At 45.0% G+C, this 20,070-nt stretch overlaps 1 pseudogene; it reads right to left on the minus strand.

Moving 5' to 3' along the window:
- The window catches only part of LOC116104550, a 19,966-nt pseudogene extending 6,521 nt beyond the window's left edge, over positions 1–13,445 (minus strand).
- Between the last annotated feature and the right edge of the window lie 6,625 nt (positions 13,446–20,070).

Raw genomic sequence — 20,070 nt, forward strand, 5'->3', positions numbered from 1 at the left:
TTAAACATCAGCTCTCTGTTCTGTTAAAAAAAAAAAAAAATCACAATTTTTATCAGGTGGGATAATGAAAAAAGTGCCCTCATAAGGCTGTGAGGTTTAAGGGAGGTAATCCTCGTAAGGAATAAGGGAAATGAAAGCATTGACTCATTTCTACTTAAAAAAGGCTCTCGCCCCAAACTTTTTGGGGTCTGTGAGATTAGAGAGCTTCCAAACCTTGTGGCTCAGTGTGTGACAGGCCTGGCAGAGTCCGGGAATCATTTTACAGTGGAGCACAGGGAACCCGGAGGGCCTGGTGCCAGGCTCAGGGACTGCTTTTCTGGATAAACCATTTTGGTTTTAGTTAAGCTTAAGGGTAGAAGGTCTTTGTGAAGCCTTGGGTCTATTTTATGGTGGAAGATCTTCTTTTTATATCTTGTGATAGACTTGGGCTGGGCTAAAGGAGACCCAAGTTCATCTATCATTCCAGATGTCTTTAGTCTTATAGGGACAATGTAATAAAGGGGGTTGGAAGATGAATCACTCTGTCTAAAATGAAACTTCCTCACAGGGACAAAATACTTGGTCGTCTGGGTGTTAAGTGTTTTTTACCCAATGAGGTCTCTGCGAGGTGGGGGAAGGCCTTCACAGGCCAAATCACAGACAATGGTGTCTTTTCTCATCCCAGAGGCAGGAGCTGAACGTAAGGTGTTCCAGCTGTCCCGACACACCTAGAAAAGCAGGAAGAACCTACGTTGAGGATAGCCTGAGGTAAAGCACCCACCAGAAGGAGATAATGATGTTAGGGGTATGTCTCAGAGTTTCTATGGCTACAAAGAGACACCATGACCATGGCAACTCTTATAAAGGAGAACATTTCATTAGGGCTGGTTTACAGTTCAGAAGTTTAGTCCATTATCATCATGGCAGGAAGCATGGTGGCACGCAGGCAGGCATGGTGCTGGAGAAAGAGCTAAGAGGTCTGCATCTTGATCAGCAGGCAGCAGGAAGAGACAGTGAACAATTAGACCTGGCTTGAGCTTCTGAGACCTCAAAACCTGACCTCTAATGATGCACTTCCTCTAAGAAAGCCATACCAATTACAATAAGGCCACACCTCCTAATGATGCCACTCCCTAGGGACCCATGAGGGACATTTTTATTTTCAAACCACCACAGGAAAGGAAGGTTTTGGTTTTTGTCAAGAGACACACACACAGGTCAAGAAGTTTATTTAGCTAAGCAAATCGAAACAAGTAAGTTGTCCCCCCCCCCCAAAAAATGATCAAAATGGGCAGCCCCCAAGCAGGATAGCCACACACAGTGGGTTCAGCGTTACAGATTTTAGAGATATTTTCTCATGAATATTTATGAGATAGGTTACATATTCATGAACACAGTGATTCTTTGCCCTTTCCAAATCACAGATTTGAACCAAATTTCTTTCATTTTCAAGGCACTTCTCACATTCTTCCAGAAAAGCCTACAAAGGGATATTTGTGTCAAAACCATAATCTAAAGGATATTATAATGAAGCCAAGGTGTACACACACACACAGACATACACAGACACACATAGATAGACACACACAACATACATACCCATACATATATACACACACACACAGGAAGACGCTCTGTAGTTTTTGAAATTGATCTGTCTTCAGCTGAGAAGCCATCTATCCACAGAGGGGCGTTCTGACGTGCAAATACTGCTACCAAGATACAGCTGCAGCTCTTTGGTTGAGTCTCTCCTTTTTGAGATTGCTCCAAGTCCCATGGCTGATCTCATGACTCTTAAGATATTTTGTTATTTTAAAAACTGAGGTAGGTATGGCAGAGGCAGAGGGGCAGAGAGGCAGAGGGACAGAGGGACAGAGGAGCAAAGTGGAGAGGGACAGAGAGGAAAAGAGGCAGAAAAAAGAAAAACCATGCCGGGCGGTGGTGGCGCACGCCTTTAATCCCAGCACTTGGGAGGCAGAGGCAGGCAGATTTCTGAGTTCGAGGCCAGCCTGATCTACAGAGTTCCAGGACAGCCAGGGCTACACAGAGAAAACCTGTCTTGAAAAAAACAAAACAAAACAAAACAAAACAACAAAAAAAAAATAAAGAAAAAAAACAAACAAAATCATGAAGCTTCATCATGAAATCTGGGGCTGAAAGTTTGACAAAGCTTGCCGGGTAGCACAGGATTGAAACAGAACTCAGTCAGCGGCTCCTTTCTCCTACCTCTACTGCTCATGCCTATTAACAATGAATGAATTCCTGAGGGGAAGGTGCCAAGGTCAGGTTGCTGGAGACTAACAACAATAGAGAGAAAGATGAAGGAAGGGGAAGCTGGAAGTGGTCTGCCAGAGCCCTTGCTCTCTCCAGTCTTCTTCCGGGGGCCTAGTTTAGGCTGGTGAGGGAGAAAGCATGATCCCTTAAGAGTCAGCCCTCATCTGCCCCCAGAAGCTCCTGGATGAAACACCTACTTTAGCAGGACTGAGTCCCAGGGGGGTGGCTGCCTTTAGCACCTCAGGGTGCACGAGAAGGCTGTCACAGCCTCTCAGAGAGAAAAGAGCACCTCTCCTCCCCCGGTTGATTTGGGCTCATTTTCAGAATTGGTCTCTTTAGTAGGAGCCCTGGGACTGGGTTGCCATGGTTACGCTGGTTTTAACAGTGAGGGTAAGTGGCTTCCCTTAGGCCTCAAAGCTTTTAGCTACTGATTTCATATTATAATTTCTCCTCCATGGAGACTGCCCTGTAGAGGGAAAAGAAACATGGATGTTTGAGTCCTGGGAGGAAGGTGAATTTAGTTTGAAAGGGTTTATATTTTATCCACAGATCATGGCAGAAGAGGGAGGTGGCTTAGAGGGGCTGTTCATGAGGACACTCCCTACACTCCCAGCGCCCAAGAGATGGAAGCAGGGGGATCACAAATTTGAGGTCAGCTGAGTCTATATTAAAAAGGGGAGGTTAGAGCTGGCCATTGGTGGTGCATGCCTTTAATCCCAGCACTTGGGAGGCAGAGGCAGGCAGATTTCTGAGTCTACAGAGTGAGTTCTAGGACAGCCAGGGCGACACAGAGAAACCCTGTCTCGAAAAACAAAGAAACAAAACAAAACAAAACAAAACAAAACAAAACAAAACAAAGGCGGGGAGGGGAGGCTAGGCTTAGAGTCACACAGCTTAGTCTAAATTTTGGCTTTATCATATATGACTTGTGTGACCTCAGGGGGTAGTCTCCTCACAGAAATGGAGACCCTCACAGTGAGTTCCAGAGGATACTGAGCTGGAATGGCCCCAAAGAGAACTCCAGGTAGCCTAGGCTAATTAGATTCTTCCTATCCTGCTGTTAGCCAAGAGGCTGAAAAGGGAGAAGGTCCCTTTGCTGTCAGTATCTCTGCTCCAAAGTTACAAAGATGTAGCAGTGGGGGGGAGGCGTACATCACTCAAACAGACTCTGTGGTTTCCACAGTTTCCTGCCTGCTTTGGCTCAGGCGGCTACTTCAGTTGTCCTGCCCCCTCTGACCCAGACCGAAGTGAATGGCCCCTCCATTTTGTATCCTGTCCAAAGGCCAGAGCCTCACCCAGGTTTCCTTGGGCTGCCATCATGGTGGGATCTCTGTCATGGAGCTCCGGCCTCCGTGGGACTATCTGCCTCGTGGCTTCTCCAGCACATATTCCCCTTCTTCTCCTGATTTCCACAGTGGTTTCATGTGTACAGGCTTATTTACATTTTAGACCGAGCTCACCACAAGTTAGAAGATGGGGGTTGACCATGCAGAAAAAAAGCAAAATTAAAAATCCAGTAGGACTTACCTTTATTTTCCAAGATGCCTGTAGAAGTTCTGCCATTGTGTCATCGAAGAATTAAGCTAAGCTGCTGAGCCAACAGTACCCTTAACCCCAACACACACTCCTAACAGACGCCATGGCTCTGTATCTCTCTCAGACCAGAAGTGAGCAGGCCTGACTATGTAGCAGCTCTACCCCATAGCCAGTCAAACATGGTCTTTCCTCTCTGCTTTGCCATCTGGTGGCCATGGCTATGTCATGGTCACCATCAGAGGAGTCCAAACACAAGGAGTCCATCAGAGAAGGGAGGCGGGGAGGGGGAGAGCGCCAGCTTTCCTCCTCTAGAGGCAGATGGTTTCTATTGCTGTTCTGCCCATGCAATCACACTGGCTGAAATGGAACCTGGCAAGTGGAGTCTCTAACAGGACAACAATGCGTCCAGGTTAGATGCTATTACAATGTAAGAAGAAGGGGCAAAACTTGGGGGATGGTAAATGGAGGTCTCTGCTATTACACCCTGTCTTAGGTTTTTACTGCTGTGAACAGACACCATGACCAAGGGAACTCTTATAAGGACAACATTGAATTGGGGCTGGCTTACATGTTAGAGGTTTAGTCCATTATCATCAAGGTGGCAACATGGCAGCATCTAGGCAGGCATGATGCAGGAGGACCTGAGAGTTCTACGTCTTCATCTGAAGGCTGCTAGCAGAATACTGGCTTCCAGACAGGTAGGATGAGGGTCTTAAAGCCCACACTCACAGTGACACACCTACTCCAACAGGGCCACACCTCATAGCGCCATTACTTGGGCCAAGCATATACAAACTATTACACATCCGGAAGCCAAACCAGATTTTGCTTGATCTTTTTCCCTTTATCTCTACTCTATACCTCGCCCCACCCCCAGCCCCGTCATTATTTCTAAGCAGAAGAGTTCAGCCATTTTTACAATCCCCATTCTCCCATGCCCTGGGCTTCTCACTTCCTATCACCAAGGACCTATAAAGCTATTGCCCTAACAAAGAAACTTCATCCTTGAATTGGAAGTCTGGTGTCAGCTGTTGAGATTTCTTTCTTTCCTTTTTTGTCTTAATATATGATTAAAAACAAGACACAGCGTCATCTTAAGATACTTTCCCACCAAAATACTGAGTGGAGATTCAAAGAAATCCATTGATCTGTAACGTAAACACCCCAACTTGCAAGCAATCCAGCAAATGTTCAAGCGGCACAGGCTGCTCACTGCTGAAAATGAACGGATTTCACACTACAGCAGAGTGTAAAATCTGGATTTCCAAGAAAAAATTTTCTCAAGGGGCAGCTGTTACTCTCAGGACTTGAATAGCAGAAAGATCTCCGTGGGAGAGTTCTCTGTGGGAGAGTTCTCCGAGCTCACCAGGGGCCACCTGCTCTCAGCTCAGAACTGCACAAGCATTTAGATTCTCTGCCAAGATAGATGGATGCCTGCCTGATTACATGTTATTGGGCCAAACAAGTTATGTGGACCAGCCCCAATATCAACAGAGCAGGAATCAATAATACTCCCTTCTTGGGGTAGGGGGATGCCATGCAAGTCACACACAGGGTGTATGTGTATGATCTTATCATGGGGAGAGAGTAAAAGTTTCAGGACCGTGGTCTATTTATCAGGGGCCAGTAACAAAGGCTGAATGGAGGGCATGCAGATCTCTGAATGCCAGGCTATGCAATTGGAACTTTATTGGAAAGACATGGGGGTCCGTTGGCACAGAACGATGACATCATCAGAGCTGAGCTTCAGAGCCTCCCACTGCGATCACTACCTGCTCCTCTCCCTGAGCCCTCCTACAGTGGAGGAAAGTAAAATGAAGTCAAACCAGGAAGCCATTAGCACCCACACTTTCCTTATCCCTCCTCCTACTCTTTTCCCAGCAGGTGGGCAGTGGAGCAAACCACCATATTAACGTTCTCTAGAGAAGCAGAGCCAATGGGGCAGATCTACGTCCATATGTAGCTACCTACTCATCTCCCTACCTCTCTGTCTAGAGGTATTTATTTTGTGGACTTGGCCACATGACTGAGGAAGTCAGTATTTGGTCAGGTAGACCAGCAGTCTGGAGGAGTCCCAGGAAGGACTGCTGCTGTGGGGCAAAGGCCTCTGGAGGCAGAATTCCCTCTTGGTCCCAAGAGTTTGTCTTTTTCCCTAAGGCCTTCAGCAGACTGAGTAAGGTCCAACACTCACTGTGCAGGGCCTTCGCTGTGCTCAAAGCCCACTGATGTAAAAGCTAGTTGCATTTATTATTTTTTTTTAAAAAAGAATGCCTTTCACAACTGAGCAGGCCATAGGTGAGTTTGAGGCAGGAGGATTGCTCCATGCACCTGCCATCTCAGATCCTTGTTTTCTGCCTCTGGGAGTGCCTCCTTGGGATTCACTCATGCCTTACTGTAGACTGAACGTATATTCCCCAAATCCACATATCAACTCTCTAATCCTCAGTGCTAGGGGCCAGGTTCTAGGAGCCAGACCTTTGAGAGGCAATTAGGTCATGGTGGGGCCCCATGATGGTTCTTCCTGCCCTTGGGGGAAGAGGAAAGACCACTAGAACTCTCTTCCCACCTCCACACCCATCATGGGAATACAAGATGGCAGACAATAAAGGTCCTGGCTGCTTCATTGCTTGAGCACAGCCCTCCAGCTTCCACGACTGTAAGGAATAGATGCCTGCTGTCACCTGACTCAGGGCAACTTGTTATAGGAGCAGGAGAGAAGTCGTTTTCAAGAATCCGCCCTTCCTACAACCTTACATACTGTGCTGTCTATAGCGTACTGTTGTAAATGAAAGGCTGCGTGTTTAGATATAGACTTTTCCCATTCGATAATCACGGGGATGGTTTCTTTATTCTCTCCATAGTAGTGTGGTTAGAGCTAAAGGCTCTCATTGCTCTGTCTCTATCTCTGTGTCTCTGTGTCTCTGTTCCCCACCTCCCATGTGCTGCACACACACATTTGTGAGTAAATGGAACCAGTCTTTAGAAAAACAATACATCTACCTTGAGCACCAGCAGGAAGCCTACCATGACTGCTTTGTCCTCACGGATCGGATCTCCAGCTCCACAGCTCATGGGCCTCCAGGCACCTAGCATGTCACATGGCTGAATCTTAAGCCAGCTTCCACCTTAACTTCCTTAGAACTTAAACTGCTACCATATTTTAAAAGTTATTCATAATCTTGTCTGTGCAATAACCACTTAATCTGTTAAGTAGCTACAGAGCCTATTTTTTCTTCCTTTTTTTTTAAAGCATGCTCTTTTTTTATTTACTTACTTTATTTTACGTGTATTGGTGTTTTGCATGTACGTCTGTGTGAGAGTGTCAGATCTTGGACTTACAGACAGTTGTGAGCTGCCATGTGAGTGTTGGGATTTGAACCCCCGCCCTCTGGAAGAGCAGCCAGTGCCCTTAATTTCTGAGCCATCTGTCCAGCCCAGAGCCTATGTTTTTTTTTTATATTTATTTATTTACTATTATATGTAAGTACACTGTAGCTGTCTTCAGACACACCAGAAGAGGGCATCAGATCTCATTACGGATGGTTGTGAGCCACCATGTGGTTGCCAGGATTTGAACTCAGGACCTTTGAAAGAGCTGTGAGTGCTCTTAACTGCTGAGCCATCTCTCCAGCCCAAGCCTATGTTCTTTAGTGAGAGAAATACAGGCTCATTATAGGGCTATTTGAAATACTCAATCTAAGTGAGAGAAAATTTAAAATTCCATAACCTTGCGACTCAGAGATAGATAGCACAGTAACCCTTTGGCAACATCTTCTATCTATTTTCTGCTTGTTTATGCATGTGTATGAACTGTTGTGCTTACTAGCATTCACCGAATGCTAAGCATCTGGATTTTATTTTCAATCCCATAGTGCTTTGAGGGAAGCATTGTTATTATCTCCATTTTGGAGATGAGAAAATTGAGACACACTTTTAAAATGAAAGTAATTTATTCAATACAAACACAGGATAGTAGAGCCCCGGTGCACACGTGTGTTTGTGTGTTCGTGTGCATACTGACCTGTGATAGAGTGATAATTATACCACTCATCTGTGAAGCTGCTAAGGATGACAGCTTTACGTCTGCAAATCCGAGGATGAGGTCAGCCCCTCCAGGCAACACTCGGCAGTTGGCAGACGGTTTGTAGATCTAAGTGTGTGCTTTGTTAGTTTACAGCCTGTGTGCAGGAATAGGCAGGGATCAAGGCTCTGCCCCTCTCTTAGCTCAGTCCTGCTTCCAGAGACTTTTGAGGGTAAATAATGAAGCATTCGAATTGCTGATGGCTTAGAGGTCAAAGTTACACTTACTCAGGCTTCAGGAGAATACATGAAGAGACTCATACTACTAGCTCTATTATGGAGTCATTTTTAAATAAATTAATGAAAATGATTATTGTGAATCCTAAAAATATTTGATAAGCTTTTGACAAAAATTATACTTCCTAAAAATAAGAGTTAGACTACTAGTTCTTAAGAATCAAATATCAGTCAGAGATGGAGGCACACAACTTTAATTCCAGCTGTTGGGAGGCAGAGACAGACAGGGTCTCTGTGAGTTTGAAGCCAGCCTGGTCTCCAGAGTGAGTTCCAGGACAGCCTGGACTACACAGAGAAACCTTGTCTCAAAAACAAAAACAAAAAACAAAAAACAAACAAACAAACAAAACAAGCAAGGAACAAACTCATTAGTAACATAAAGCTCATAGTGACTAACAACGACCTATCAGCAGAGTGGTTGTGAAATGTGCCCTAGCATTCTGTTCTATAGCGTATTTAATACCATAGTGGTGTAGTTAGTGGACAGCTCCTCACTGGAGGCAAAAGCATAGCCATCATTTCTTGTTGACTGGGCTCAGGGAGCACTGATCTTGAGGTGTCTCTCATGACATTAGTGTCTGAAGCTGGGGTAATTTTCAAAGTGTGTGTTCACTAGGACTTTGGGCTTCTTCCTTCCTTGTTAGTGAGGAATGAGAAGCAAGTATCCTACCTTTGTAATGCGGCTTTTATATATTTGTTTTAAACACACACACACACACAGACATGTGTGTACACATATATACATATATATACGTATATACATATGAATATATATACATATATATAAATATATATATATGCATATTTATGTATGTATATTTCCCCTTTGCTTCACAATAGTTTCCTTACTTCTTTGTGTCTTTTTTAGTTTTCGGTGGCCACTGCATTTCATTAGGGCTGTTAGCATTAGCATGTGTAGCTGGTTATTTACTTGAACAAGGACAACTTTTTTTTTTTTTTATCTTTTTGGTTTTTCGAGACAGGGTTTCTCTGTATAGCCCTGGCTGTCCTGGAACTCACTCTGTAGACCAGGCTGGCCTCAAACTCAAAAATCTGCCTGCCTCTGCCTCTCAAGGCCTGGGATTAAAGGCGTGCGCCACCACTGCCCAGCAAACAAGGACAATTTGCCATTGGCCCTACCACCTTGTCTCCCAGCAGCCTGTTAGCCACTATATTATTTTGGGAGCCTATACTGAGGGGTCCAGTCTTGTGCAGGCTACCACATATGAGACAGACAGCCTCTAAGTTTCTCAGCACTCCTTCCCTTCCCTGGCCCTCACATTCTGTTCATCCTCCCTTCCATATGTTCCCGGAGCTTTGTGGAGAAGGGTGTCCCATTTAGGGCTTCCCACTCCACGGTCATTTTTGTCTCAGCACTTCGACCGGTTATGAGTTTCTTCATTAACCATCACCCATTGCGAACAAAAGCTTTTCTCACCAAGGCTGGGTAAGAGCAGCCCCAGGAGTGGCTGGCCTATTCCTGACTCAGCCTGCCTCTGCACAGGAGCTGTGACAGGGCTGGGGATGCAGCTCATAGGCTGAGCACTTGTTTAGGACAGCGTCAAAGAGTTTGAAAATCTATTTTAAAACCATCTGTATCGGTTACTCTTTGTGTTGCCTTGACCAAATACTGATCAGAGGTGGCATAAGGGAGGAAGGCTGTATCGCTGCTCACAGTTTAAGAAGGGATACCTTTGGTTACGGTAAGGAGCGTGGCAGCAGGAGCCTGAAGCAGTCGCACTGTGTCATCTCTCAGGAATTAGACTTGACTGGAAGTAGGCCCAGCTCTAAAACTTCAAGGCCCATACCTTCTGATCCACTTCCACCAGGAAGGCTCTACCTCCTAAAGGTTTTACAACCTTCTAAAATAGCGCCCCCAGCTGGACAACAAGTGTTGAAACACATGGTGGACATTTTACATTGAAACCATTCCACCTTCAAGACTTTGGAAAACTTACTCTTTCTCACCAAAGAATAGAGATTCCTCCATTCACTCCTCACCGAGGACCTACCCTTGGTGTGTGTGTCAAGGCACACCACAGATAGGTCTGTGCCCTCTGACTTGCCCTAGGAGGTTTCGGGTCCATAGCATTTGATAAAAACAGCTCTAGGAGGCCATATATTGTCATTGTCTTCCACACTAGGTTCTGAAAGTGCTCTGGAGTGTCTGCTATGGCTTCCTGTGCAGCTCAGAAGGGTCATAAGTATGAAGGAGGATGAAACTATCATCCTAGGAGGGAAGGCTGGGGAGAAATGCAGAGCTTTTGCATAGCTCAGCAGCAGGTTGTGACTGAACAGAAAAGAGATGGGGAGGAAAAGGGGTCCCTTCCTGATGCCATAATTAGATAGTTATAACGTTTATTTGGCTCCTGCCACACTTCAGATCCCATCCTGGGCATGTGTGTTTGTTCTCTCACTTAACCACTTTGTTTCACCAGCCCTAAGTGCTGGGCAATATCTTCATTCTCGCTTACAAACTTCTTACAAGTGAGAAAACAGCTGGGTGTGGTGGCATACATCTTTAATCAGCATTTGGGAGGCAGAGGCAGGTAAACAAGGCTAGCCCAGTTTACATAGGGAGTTACAGGCCAACCAGGGAAATGTAGTGAGACCTTATCTCAAATGGATAAATAAATAAAATTAATTCATTAAAGGAAACAGGATGAAAAGATGGTTCAGCAGTTGAGAGTGCATACTACTCTTACTTACTTACTTACTTTCAGAAGACCTAAAGTCTGTTCCTGGCACCCATGTTAGGCATCTCACAACTGCCATGCAACTCACAGTAGCCCAGCACCTCTGGTCTCAGAGAGCACCTGTATTCGTGTGCACATACACCTCCTCCTGTACTCATAATTAAAAATGAAGTAAATCTTAAACAAAAGAAAGAAAGAAAACAAGGGCTGGAGAGATGGCTCAACTGTTGAGTCTTTGCTGTTCTTCCAGAGGACTGGAGTTCAGATTCCAGTACCTGTATTGAGTAGTTCACTCAATCCACTTGCACACACACACACACACACACACACACACACACACACACTAAAATTTATCCACAGTGGTCAGGTTGGCCTCTTGTCTAAAGCCAGAGGCTGGATTTGAACTCAGACATGTCTGACTCCAAAAGCTACAAAGTGGTGATGAGTTTGATCCCAGGGGCTTAGTTATTTCCTTGGGGCGATCTCTGACAATCACTGTTTTCTTTCTGTCTCATCTATGCCAGGCAAGTACTCCACCAACTAACTCTATCACCTTCCTGTTAAGTATTTTTACTTCGAGGCAGGGCCTTGCTAAGTTGTCCAAGCTGGGGCAGACCTCGTGAATATCCTGCCTCAGACCCCCAAATAGTAGGATTACAGGGTGGGACCAGCCATTAAGGTGTGCAGCACTCAATAAACGTTGAATGCGTCTCCTCTGCTGCTTAAATGTGATGGGGATGGGGATTTACTCAAAAACTCAGAAACCCAGAAGTCCAAGGAGGCGTGAGATGAGAAATCTTCTAGCTGTCTGCATTCAGCCACTCAGAGCTGCCATCTGCAAAGAGAGGATGGAACTGGTCCTCTGTGCGGATGTACAGAGGTCCTGAAACACTTCAATCCTCTCTTTCCAGGACCTTAGGCTGACTTTCACCAAACCTAGAACAAATGATACCACATGGGAACTGGGTATGGAGCCCTGAGGCAGGAGGGTTGGAGACAACCACCTTTCAGTCTCTTGATGGGCCCAAAATACTATGCAGAGAGGGTCTGGTGAAGTGTCCCACTGGGTTGCACACTTGTAGAAGGCTGACTATGAGAACCGATGTAAAGGAGGAAAGAGATACTCCACAAGGTTGTTCTCTGACCTACATACACATGCCATGGCATGTACCTGCCTTGCCATCTCACCTATGTGTGAACACACACATACACACACACACACACACACACACACACACACACACTACTCTTCAATCCAGAAAGGAGTCAGCCTTTGACTGATCTTGTCTTCTGAGTTATTTATTCCCTGGACAGTGGAGGTATGATTTACTTCCTACAGTGTATGTCTCTTGCTTCTATGCTATGTGGCCCATCAACTGCAGCAGGATTTTAAGATGCAGGGCCTGACAGGAGGGAGGACATATGCTGGTCTATCCAGGTCGCTCAGCCCAGATCACAACTAGCCTCCAAACCAAGAGAGTCTGGCAGGTTTTGAGGAAGGCCCTGCTGCGCTGATGTATGTGGTTGAGCCCCCCTCCCAGAAGGGCTGGTTTGTGAATGTGCCAAACCCTGCTCACCTAACCACAGAGCTGTGTTTTCTTTCTTCACCGGATACACCTGCCCGAAGGCAGGGTTCACTGGGGCTGCAGGCTCTGTTTGGTTTTACTTGTAAAAAGATTGTACTTTCTAGATAAACCAGCTCATGCTATAGTGCACCGAAGCCTGCAAGACTGAAAAGCATGAAGCTCATTTCCTTTTATTTTTCTCTAGGGGGTGCAGGATGGCTAAATACATCTCCCCCATTTGAGAGATCATTCGTCGTCACTCTCATATAAGTCCCTGTTTACTAATGAGTACCATCCATGAGGATCTTATGGACGTATGGACACAGGGCTAAGCATCCCTGTTATCAAAGCATATGGATAAACATTTACTCAGATCTGTCTACATATATCAACGTGAAAATAAAATTTAGGTTTCAGATTCAGATTCTCCAGTTAGATATGATGGTCTGTCTAAGTGTTATGATACTGGCTTGGGTATGATGGTTCGTACCTATAGTCCCAACACTGGTGAGACAGAAGCAGTAAGATCAGGATTGAAGGCTATCCTTGGCTATGTGGTATGTTTGAGGTTAGCCTAGGCTACAAAAGACCATGTCTTAAAACAAAACAAAACTAAATGGCAAAGGTTATAATACTTTGTAAATAAGGTTTGATTCTATTATTTTTATTACAAGTACTGTTGGGGTTGTCTTTAATTCATGGTGAAGGATAGAAATCCACCATTTATTTTAAGAATATCACGTTTCCTTTTAAAATAAACATATTCAAAATTTTAGAATTCAGTTCATTTGTCTCCTTTTTCTCTCTCTGGTCCAATATATTAGATAAGCTGACATCCTGTTACTGCCTCCCAGGTTCCCCAGGAGGCTGAAGGATGACAAAAAGACAAGGAAGTTGGCCAAGAAAGACAAAGGCTCAGTAAACAAGACTCAAGCAGGGCCCAAAGGAAGTAGTCCAAAGGCAAAATTTGAGACAAACCCAACAGCCTGACAAATTTGGTAGGATGTTCTGTGAGCATCTTACCCAAGCTGTGGTCCACAGGAGGCTGAGGATGCAGTTCCCTGGCCAAGGAAGCCATTCAGCGATTCAGTAAAGACCCATCATACTGTTCAAAGAGTCATGCTCAGTGATTTATTCCAGAAAGACTAAGAGTGAAGTTGTCCCAGCTGCTGGAGAAGGCGTATGAACAGACTCGACCAACTGCGCCATGCAGTGAGTTTAAAATTACAAAAACAAAACAATTAATGCAAGTTGGGTGTCGTGACTCCCGTCCATAATCCCTTTATTAGAAAAACGGAGGGCTGGCAAGATGGCTTAGTGGGTAAGAGCCCTGACTGCTCTTCCAGAAGTTCTGAGTTCAATTCCCAGCAACCACATGGTAGCTCACAACCATCTGTAATGGGATCTGACGCCTCTTCTGGTGTGTCTGAAGGCAGCTACAGTGTACTCATATGCATAAAAAAATAAATCATAAAGAAAGTGCACATTTAAAAAGAAAAGAAAAATGGAGGCAGTAGGATCACTGTGAGTTCAAAGCCAGCCTGGGCTACAATATGAACCCTATCCAAGAAAATAAAGAAACGATAACAACAACAAATCCAGCAAACATCAGCTGGAAAGGAGTTCATGATTGTCCCAGTGCTGTCCACAAATAAAGTCAGGAAGAAAGTATGTGGCAGGACTTGAATATAGTAGAACGGGGAAGTGAGTGTACAAATAGTTAGTGATGTGCACTGAAACGGAGCACATTAGGGTTTGAATCATTGCCCACCACCTCTTGGAGGATGACTTTGGATAAGCTTGTTCCATACACACAAACTCTGGGGAACTGTATTTTGTTACCTTAAAGGCTAAAAGGCTGTACTATGTGGTCCTTGGACATAGTAGGTGACCGGTAAAAATGTGCCATTTGCTACTATTAAAGGAGGTCGATTCATACTCCTCACATATGCAGTAGGTATTTAGCTCCTGTTCATCCCGTTACCACTTTTATCACACCCACGGAGGGCTGAGGAGAAGTAGATGCCAAGATGGTATTAGATGTGTTGAGGAGAGGAGGAAGAGGCAGGAGGATGGGATTTAAACCCTTGTGACTTCTGACGGCATGAGATCAGGAAGGAGACTGTGGGAAGTCTCAGGCCTACAGGAAATGTTTGGCCTGGCCTGGGAGAGAATGTGTTCTCTGTTTAGTGTCTGGTTGGCCAGGAAATGTGAATGTGGCAGTGGGTCTAGAAGAGCAGCGTCAGGTGGCAGTTACACCCCCAGCTGCAGGAGACAATGGGACACCTTTCCACGGCTGGCATGGTACCTTCTCTGTCTTTTTTCTCCAATTCATGTATCATTAGTGAACTACTCTGTCATTTTGACCCAGACAGAGATTTGTATTGCTTCATACTTGATTTTTTTTTTTTTTGTTCCAGTGTCACAAGCCAAGCAAATGACTTGCTCTGGAAGGCTGGTCTCGCTCACAGCTCTTTACAAACCTTGTTTGCCTCGTAGCTCTAATTTTATAGTTTAGAAACTTTGCATTTCAGGCAGGAATTTAAGCACGGTTGGCACCTCCATGCAAATCAAATCTAATACAGAGCCCCAAATGGGGACTGTTGGGCTGTATCCAGCCCACAAATATTAGCTTTTTTGGTGCTCTAAAAAATATTTTTAAACCAACGTTTTAAAATTAGGAGATCTCACTTGCCAAATGGCTGGTTTCCAACTTATTTGGAACACCAGCAGATGTGGGCACAAAGCCTCAACTTTTGCATCGTAGTATTGTCCAGGCTGAAAGAGATACCCCTTAAAATGGAGTCCCTAGGGACCAGCAAGGTGGCTCAGTGGACAAAGGAACATACTGCCAAGCATAATGTCCTGAGTTTGAGTCCCACATTCCACATGGTGGAAGGAAAGAGCCAACTCTCACAAGTTGTCCCCTGACCTACACACATGCCATGGTATCTAGTGCCCTAACACATACATATATGTAGTAAGTACATAGGTAAATAGAAGATACAAAAATACATGTAATTTTAAAAACAGTGCTCTCCCATTCTTTATGGTTCACCACTATGTATGGTATGCTTCTTTCCTCATACTTTGCAGGATTCACTGACTTACTTTCTTGCCTGGTCTTTTGGGCAGAGAATCTTACCTGTTCCCCAATGCTACATTCGTTCCTTCTTTTAACACAACGATAGTTTTAGACTTATGACTTCCCAGATTAGGACTACATTTCCCAGGCTCCCTTGCAGCTAGGTATAGACATATGACGAATTTTTGGTCAGTGGAATTGACTTGTGGAACCTTTAGCAATGTTTTTTAAAGAAAGGTATGATATCACCTCTTGCTCCTTTTCTTCTTCGTGCCAGATGGAATATAGAAACAATAGTGGAAGCTAGAGCAGCCTTTTGTCATCTCAAGATAAAAGCCATACATTGAGAGTTGCAGAACCAAAAGAAACTGGATCTCCATCACCCTGGATCATCTTCTCTATCACCAGATCTGTAAAAAGTTTGCTTCGATTCTTACATCAGAAAAGATAAACTCTGAGGCTAGGGTAGTGTTTCAGTTGGTAAAGTGTTTGCCTAACATGTATGAGGCCTTGGGGTTTGATCCTCAGCCAAGCACAGTGGTACACACTGAAGTTCCAGGACAGAGGAGGTAAAGGCAGGAATCCATCCCCAGGCACATAGTGGGTTGGAAGTCAGCCTGAGATACTTAAGAAAGAAAAAGACCCCATTTATTAATTTATTTTAACAATATAACAATCAACATATCAATTGTATCTATATTTAAAGATTTATTTTATTTTATTTTAAAGACAGAGAGAGAGGAGAGGGAAGGGGTGAGGGAGAGGGTGTGTGTGTGTGCATGTGTGTGTGTGTGTGTGTGTGTGTGTGTGTGTGACATGTGTGCTGATACCTGCATAGGCCAGTAGAGGGCATCAGATCCCCTGGAGCTGAATTTGTGAGCCAACTGGCAGGAGTTGGAAACCAAATTTGAATCCTCCAGAAGAATAGTAAATGGTTGTAAACACTGACCCATCTCTTCAGTCCTTTCATTTGTATTTTAACTAATATGTTCCTGCATGCTCTACGTGGAGTCATGGTCCATGCACTAGACCAAGAATTTGTAATTGGTTTACAAAGGAAATGACACTTTATGATTCTTCACATTGCTTCTGCTTGTCCATGAGACATGTGTGGGCAGCATCAAACCAAACTGCACAGGGAGCTGAGATGAGTGTGATTTTTCAGGACGATAAATGTAAAATTGGAACACTCTGTCTTGGAAGCTCTGCTTGATGCCAGCCCATGCTAGCCGGCTGTAAACCGGCTTGTACAAACGCCACCTCGGTGTTGCTGTTTCTCATAGCCACACGTCTAAGGTTAACAGGCCACTGGACCACAGTCTCATTTATTTTTTCTCCCCACCTTGTCTTGAAAAGTCACACTTGAGCAGGCAGCCCTCCTACTGCTTGTAAGTGGAAGGAGGGGTAGAATGCTCTTGGTTGGTACTTTTCTGATTCCCAGGGGGTTCAGACAACATGAACCCCTGAGGATCCTGTCAGTTTCGATCTGAGAGGACCTTGCTGTGTTACACAAGCACAGAGAGACAGTCAAAAAAAAAAAAATATTACTGTGTCCCCAGAGGTAAGCACCCAAAGTGACATGTTAATGATTCCTTAGACTAGTGAGCCAAAGTAGCCAGTGAACTCTAGGCTACCATTTCTAATGTCAGACTATTAAGTATAGGCAAAGAGTCTCCTAGCTGGGACCATCTGGGAGAAAGGAAGACTAATCTAATAAACACTGAGTGTGCCATAGAGTTTATGTACATTGTCCTATTTAGTCATGTCAAAAACTCTATGAGGTAGGACTTTGTAAATGCCATTTAAATTACATTTATTTGTTTGTTTGTTTATTCATTCACACTCTCTCACAAGGGTGGAAGTAACTGGCTGAAGACAGTTTGTAATAGAAGCAGCAGGAGAAAAAAGAAAAGAATAGAAAAAGAAAGAAAGAGAAAGGAAAGAAAGTGAGCAGAGCGACTTTGGGAACCCCAGACACCTGCCTGAGGCCACCCGGAGTCCCACAGTGCACAGAGGGCATGCAAGCTGCAGCTGCAGCTGCAGTCTTTGAGGAAAGGAAGGGACGGTGTACAGGGCAGATGGCAGACATGCATGGGAGGCCTCACTAGCCGCGAGATAAGCCAAACCAGCCAAGTGGCCATATTCTCACAGAGGAACTTTTCTGAGCGACTAATAGAAGTGATACAATGTAAAGAAGGGCTGTAACTTAGGGAGAAAACTCAGCAATTCTGTATCCTTAGGTAAGTGTGGCAAAGTCACACTTTTTTTCCTGGCAAAGTCATTTTGACTCACCAAGGGAGTTTTTTTTCTATAAACAGGCTCAATACCCCTTCAAAACATGTCAAAAGGTCAAAGGAGAAACTAATTCCCAAAGCAGGGATTGGAGACCCTGAGCATCAAATAGAGAGAAACTCTGTCAACTTCCCCTTTCCTCAGTTCTGCTATTAGCATCTCTTACCTTTTACCTCCTTATTTTCATTTACTGATAAAACAGCTCCTAAGTTCATCAGCACAATCCCATCCCAAACCAATGACCAGCTCTTCAGACGAGCTAAACTCCTGCTCTGTCGGGCCCTGGGTGACCATTAATGGAGCATTTAGCATTCTTTCTTCCCCTCTCTGCCACAGGTGAGCATCTCACAGCTCTAGACTCCCCCATCATTACCCTGACTAGCTAGACGATATGGTGGAAACCCAGCAATTGTATGATGTGTAGCTGCTGCTGCTGCTGCTGCTGCTGCTGCTACTGCTGCCTAGCTAGGGGTGAGCAGGACAACCCAGGGGCCTGCATTCAGGAGCTAATAGAACAATGCTCCCTCCCTCCAAAGGATTACGCTCTTTCTGCAGAGGGACTCTGGGTTGGATGAACTCTCTAAGTGTAAGTAAGGAAGTTACTAGCTGGGAACTGATGGGGCAAATACTCCAGAGGCGCTTGTGACCATTACGGAGTCTGTCCTTGAGTTGGAGGAGATGGCTCTGGAGACAAGGCAGGCATTCCAGGAGTTGGTAGTGGCTATGGGGACTGGGGGTGTCTGGTTTTTTTTTTTTTCTCTTCCTTTCCTTTTTAAAAACTCTTTTATGTGTATGTGTGTTTTGCCTGCATGTATATCTATGCACATGTCTGTGCCCAGTGCCCATGGATGCCAGAAAAAGGTATTAGATTCCCTGGCACTGGAGTTACAGATATTTGTGAGCCTCCACGAAGGTGCTGGGAATTGAATCTGGAAAAGCAGCCGGTGCCCTTAACCACTGAGCCATCTTGCCAGCCCAATACCAGGTATTCAGAAGGCTTCCTCTAACTGATCCCATTGCACATGAGTTTTTAGAAATGTCCGCTGGCTCAAGATGCTTTGCTTTCCTGACCACGCCCCACTTCTTATTCCATAGGCACCATCTTGTGGCGTCTAGTAGGCCATCGAATGCTAGCAACATTGCTCATGATAGCATGGCTGTGTGCTAAAACAGGGGCTTAGAAAAATGACGAGGTGCTATCACATGGAGTGACACGTGCAATGACAAGATGCAAGTCTCCTTGGATACCCGAATGGAGTGGATGAAAGTGGAAGCATAGCCCCTCAGCGCTGTGGCCACGCCTCTCCAGTGCCGGGGGCCCAGCAATGCTTGGGAGGAAGGGGAATTAATCTGAACCAAGAGCGTCCATCCCTCTGCCTTGTTTTTTCCTGTAGTCCTGGGACTCTTATGCATGTTAGGGAATGAGGAATCAGGATCTGAAATAGAGTTTGGGGTCAGGGATACTTCAGTTCAGTAATTTCTTCTTGTCTTTGGAATGAATCTTTCACTTTATCTTTTTTTTCTTCTTCTTCTTCTTAACATTCAGGTGAAATCTGCAAGTAGAAAAGGCAGCATTTACCAACTATGGTGATTTACCCGAAGTTGACTGGATTCTTGACATGAACGTTCCTTTTGCTTTCACTGTGACTTAGAAAATACCGGGAAGGGCGGGGTGCTGGGCGGTGGTACTGGCTAAGATGGCTCACCTGTTAAAGAGTACAGACTGCTCTTGCAGAGGGCACGACTTCTGTTCCTAGTACCCACGCCAGGTGGCTCAGGACCACCTGTAATGTAACTCAAGTTCCAGGTGATCCAATGGCCCTGCCTCTGTGACGTCTGCACGTACACACACATGCCTCCATTCCACACCTCATATAACCTTTAAAGTACATTTTACACTAGTTTATAGGCCCTTTATTAATTGTTACGATACATGGGTGGCTGAGACAGGATTGCTGTTCTCTCACAGATGGGGAAATTAAGAGTGAAGACAGCTCACCCAAGGTCACTCAGCCAGCAAGTGGCAGAGTTTAAGGTTTCTCTTCTCCCGGCACCTGTCACCATTATTCTTAGAGATGAGAAGTCACTTGGACACATAGCACACGGTCCAGTTTAGATTGCCAGCCTTCCTCTGGGTTGTTTCCGACAGGTGCATTGTGATCCTCTGGGCATTTAAATGATGGTTAACACCCTCCCCCCAAGCCCCTTGACTCTTATTTCTGTCCTGGAATTTGCAGCCTGGCCTCATCAGGAATGCATTCTGGAGTGTTCTGCTTTAGTGTGACAGACATTCTTCTTCAGCGAGAGAAGAGGATGAAAAGGAAGA

Source organism: Mastomys coucha, unplaced genomic scaffold (assembly GCF_008632895.1).
Source record: "Mastomys coucha isolate ucsf_1 unplaced genomic scaffold, UCSF_Mcou_1 pScaffold22, whole genome shotgun sequence".
In the NCBI taxonomy this organism is placed as follows: Eukaryota; Metazoa; Chordata; class Mammalia; order Rodentia; family Muridae; genus Mastomys; species Mastomys coucha.